The sequence below is a fragment of the Triticum dicoccoides genome, chromosome 5A (genome assembly GCF_002162155.2).
Source record: "Triticum dicoccoides isolate Atlit2015 ecotype Zavitan chromosome 5A, WEW_v2.0, whole genome shotgun sequence".
NCBI classification, from domain to species: domain Eukaryota; kingdom Viridiplantae; phylum Streptophyta; class Magnoliopsida; order Poales; family Poaceae; genus Triticum; species Triticum dicoccoides.
This window is the reverse complement of record NC_041388.1, coordinates 585394341-585399419: the sequence shown is the minus strand read 5'-3', so window position 1 is coordinate 585399419 and position 5079 is coordinate 585394341. Positions and strand designations below refer to the sequence as shown.

Below are 5079 nucleotides of genomic sequence, written 5' to 3'. Positions count from 1 at the left end.
CCACGCATTGGGCCCGAAACCAATGGACCCTCTCGGCTTCTTGATCACCCTTGTCCTCTGTCCAGGAGTTGCAAGTAGTTTCTGGTGTTTGTAGTATGCTGGAGGCCGTGCGCAGCGCTGACCGTAGGGGTGGGCTGTGATGCGGTAGGCACGTGGCCGGGTAAACCGGGCGCCCGTTTGGTGTCACGGAACCCTGTTCACATCGTTTGGGGCTGTGAGCGAAACTCCGGCCGGATCTCCTCATGGATGGAACCCGAATAGGTGATAAACCTGGACTAGAGACTTGAGTGTTTAGGCAGGCCGTGGCCGACACCCACGTTGGGCTTCCGCTTGAAGGTTGCCGAGTACATGTCGTGTAAACGGCGGTAAGTGGTGAGAGCGTGTGTGAAGGAGTACACCCCTGCAGGGTTAACATCATCTATTCGAATAGCCGTGTCCGCGGAAAAGGACTTCTGGGTTGCTTATATCAGTTCATAGACAAGTGAAAGTGGATACTTTAAAATGCGCAAGATAAGCGTGAGTGCTATGGACGGCGTTCTCGTAGGGAGACGGGAGCGGATCCATAGTGGTGTATTGATATGGTGAATATGTGGACTCGTGTGCGCCACCTCAAAAGAGTTACTTGCAGTCGTAGTTCAGGTTAGCCACCGAGTCAAAGCTGGCTTGCTGCAGTCAAACTCCACCATCCCCTTTATTGATAATGATGCATGTGTAGATAGATCTGATGTAAGTCTTGCTGGGTACATTTGTACTCACGTTTGCCTATTTTATGTTTTGCAGAGAGACTTTAGTCTCACTAGTAGTTCCGCTTGGACTTCGACGTTTAGCTTGATACCTCAGCTACGATCTTGTGCCCTCGGTAGGATCTGATCGATAGTCAGGCTTCTCAGCCTTTTTGATTTACAGATGTCTGTACTCAGACATGATAGCTTCCGCTTGTGCTTTGACTTGTATGCTCTGATTGTTGGGTCATGAGACCCATGTTTGTAATGCCTCGCTCCTCGGAGCCTATTGAATAGACTACTTGAGTCGTAGAGTCATTTTGTGATGCCATGTTGTATTGCACATATCGGGCATATTGTGTGTATGTTATTGAAATGCTTGGTATGTGTGGGATCTGACTATCTAGTTGTTTATCTTTAGTAGCCTCTCTTACCGGGAAATGCCTCCTAGTGTTTCCACCGAGCCATGGTAGCTTGCTACTGCTCCGGAACACTTAGGCTGGCCGGCATGTGTCCTTCTTCGTTCCTGTGTCTGTCCCTTCGGGGAAATGTCACGCGATGAATACCGGAGTCCTGTTAGCCCGCTACAGCCCGGTTCACCGGAGTCCTGCTAGCCCAGTGCTACAGCCTGGATTCACTCGCTGATGACCGACACGTTCGATGCTGGGTCATGGATGCCTGTCCCTGTAAGTTTGTGCCACTTTGGGTTTACGACTAGCCATGTCAGCCCGGGCTCCTTATCATATGGATGCTAGCGACACTATCATATACGTGAGCCAAAAGGCGCAAACGGTCCCGGGCAAAGGTAAGGCGACACCCGTGGGGATACCGTGCGTGAGGCCGCAAAGTGATATGAGGTGTTACCGGCTAGATCGATGTGACATTGAGTCGGGGTCCTGACATCATGATATTTGTCAATCATGCTTATTACACTAACAATAATATCTACAAAGAAATCAGAAAGTTTAAATTTTATTTACTGTTTTTTTTTCAATTTGCTATTATCCAGGAGCAAATGTTCCCCAGAGCCAAAACGGCAAACCCAATATTCACTTCTTAAAATTGATAAATAATGTGTCGTGCGTTGGTGCTAAATACTCAGTCCTGAATGCCGCGTTTAACAGGTCTTTTTGTTCACCTTTTCTATTTGTGTTTCCTTTTTTCCGAAATTTCTATCGTGGATGTTTTTTAAATAGTTATAGGTGTTTATTTTGACATACATAGATATTTTCAAATTGGTACCCTATTACACATTTTTTTGGTGGTTTACATCATATTTTTCTGTTGTACTGTGCATACTATTTGATATACTATACATGACAAAATGTTCCAAATTGTATGAATAAATTTTAAAACTAAGAAATAAATCTACTCCCATTTAGTACAAGCTGAACTTTTTTGCAAAAAAGTATTGTACTAAATCAATGACAATTAATATGGGAGTATAATATTTTAAATTTAGTATTTTATTACAATATTTTCAACTATTTAAAATACATGCATATCCTTAAAATACAAAAGGTAAAATTTTCTTCGCCCATGTCTATTGCCCCTCAGGTGGTGGGAGCTTCCCTCCCACATCGGGATGACAATGGGTATACATGAAAAAAAAAATTAAAATTGTATGAAAAAAATTCAAAACTAGAAGATATATGTGATACATTTTTAATTTTTTATTAAAGTGTTTTTAACAATTCAAAATATTTGTGTTTTCTAAAAATACAAAAGATATGTTTTTCTGCTCCACTATGCTCTGGCTTGGTTTAGTACCACCTCGCTGGTGAGAGGAGGCGGCGGTGATAAATCAAGTCTATATAACGAGCACATAGGTCACCGATGCAGCATTACCCCTACCTGGACGGGGCTGATGACTTATAAAGAAGGGTCGTGGCCTAGATCCACGGCTCAAATTGCATTTGGTGAGCGTGTTGTTCTACCATCTCCCCAATTGAGAGAATGGATGTCATGATTTTTGGTAGATGGGGGGTATGCGTTTGTGCGGCCCTGCCAATCCAGAAAATTTAAATTTAGAAATTGGTAAATTCTAGCTATGCATGTTTGGCGAGCTGCTTCCACTTCATCAAGTAAGCGTATGTGGTATGTTTGGTTTTCCTTCAAAAGTTTCGCAATGGCAAGATTTGCAAAAATAATAATAATCCTATACAAAGTTGGGTACTCAGTTTTGCAACCAGTCAATTAGTAGCCAATATTTGGGTCAATGCCAAATATTGCAATGTAAAAAGGGACATGTCTTCTAGATTCATCTTATTTTCCCCTCCCCTATCCCCTGAAGGCTAGGGTAAACTCTTCCCTCCAGACTTCGCCGGTGAGCCTGTGGATACGCCTACCCTCTGCATGCCGCTCCGGCGACCGGTGGCGAGGAGGGGCATCCCGGTGTCCCCGCATTGGCTAGTAGTTTAGCTTAGGGTTCATTAGTCCTCGCAGGTACGGCACTCGGGCGGATTGCGACGCTTCTTCTTCGAGTTTGTCTTCCGGGCTCCGATCCTCCTCGAGTTTGTCCATCTAGGCGTAGTCGACGGAGCTCCGCCGTAGATTCCCGTCGTCTCCTTGGGATAGCTGCCTTGCGAGGAGTATCCTTGGCACAAAAGGGGGCCCGGACTGTGAACTACGGTTACTTCCGTGTTGAAACCTAGTGGGCTTGGCACAGTAATCGTGGTATAATGAAAGACCTCGTCACAATCTCCCTGCCGGTATACCAAATGGTGTACTACTCTAGCGACAGCTAGTAGCAACAAGTCGGGATTGTGACGTGTGGGTAAAGTGTACAACCTCTACATAGTGTAAAACTATTCGAATAGTTGTGTCCACGGTCATGGACGACACATGAATCTTTATTGACATACAGGGCATGTCTTGCTTTTTCCCTCTTTGCCCCTATTCTTGGAACCTATAAAGGATGTGAGTTGATCAAGGATCCTTACTTTGATGAAAGTTATTCTAGAGATAAAACATGTTTTCATTAAAATTGCTTTTATTCAACTGCTATATTGTTTCCAAACAAAATTAGCTTTTATGCAAATGAGCCATACAACCTTGCTTTGAAGCCACATGTAGCTATTAGGACCTTCTCCGATGGAGGCATGTGACATGAGTACGTAATGTACTCATGGCAATACTTTTGTTGATAACAGAGTTTCATCAAGACGGAGGTGATGACCATGACTACTATGGCGATCCGTAGGAGTGAGGTCACGTGGACTACATCGACTGCCTGTGGCTAAGATAGAGTCGCTACGCATTTTATTTTTCATTGTTCTTTTATTGTAATAAATGTCATGAGACATTTCTCTATGTATGCCTTGTGGCAAGATTTACTAAACTTGTAATATTTTTATGTATTGTGCAATAATACCATTTCGTTGTGTTGTCAATAATAATCCTGTGGTTGATAAATATACACAGGAGGGTCTGGAAGTTAATTCCGGGTTCTCACATGGAAGAGAGTGGTGGTCCCTCCCTAGGCGTGGGTACGATGTCCATATATGGGGTACAATCGCGTCGTACCATACCCTGACCGATGATTGTTGGCTACGTGTGTACAATTTAAAAGGCTTGCGGTCGTCATATATCTATTATTCGTGTTCATAATGTCACGTACAGACAGAAGGGAAGTCAACTAGGCCCTTGAAGTATAAAAGGATAAGTTGGCAACATTTATAGGAAAGAGAGAAATATACAGAAGAACCACAAAACCAGGAGTAGAGTATTGCTGAAGGGAATGATCGCTGAAGGGGAGGGCGCATTGGGCCGGCCCAGGCGCGCGAGAGGCCACAGCCTCGTTTTCTGATTTCGTTTTTTTGCTTTATTTTTGTAATTTTGTTTATTATATTTTAAAATATTATATATATATATATATATAACAAAAAACATTTGAAACATGTTAAATAAGTATTTGAATTTTTTTGAAAAATGTTGAACAAATATTTGAAAAAATGTTGATCATGTATATAAAATTTTTAATCAAGCAATTGAAATAAAAATGTTGAACAACTATTTGAAAAATGTGGGACAAGTATTTGAAAAATGATGTACAAGTATTTGAAAAAAATGATGATTATGTATATAAAAATATTAATCAAGCATTTGAAAAAATATTGAACAAGTATTTGAAAAATGTTAATCAAGCATTTAAAAAATGTTAAATGTGTATATGAAAAATGTTGACCATGTATTAAGAAATGATAAATTTTATTGATCAAGTATATAAAAATGTTAATCAACCATTTGAAAAAATGTTGAACATGCATTTTAAAATGTTAATCAAGACTGACGTTGTGCATGTTGCGATTCTTTCCCACGCATTATGCTGACGATTTTTCTGGTGAAATTTCCCAGC

At 41.6% G+C, this 5079-nt stretch overlaps 1 non-coding gene across 1 annotated transcript; it reads left to right on the top strand.

Moving 5' to 3' along the window:
• The first annotated feature begins 2568 nt into the window (after positions 1–2568).
• LOC119304445 lies at positions 2569–2731 on the top strand. The gene has a single exon (XR_005148273.1). It is a non-coding gene; the product is annotated as a U1 spliceosomal RNA (small nuclear RNA).
• The last annotated feature ends 2348 nt before the right edge of the window (positions 2732–5079 follow it).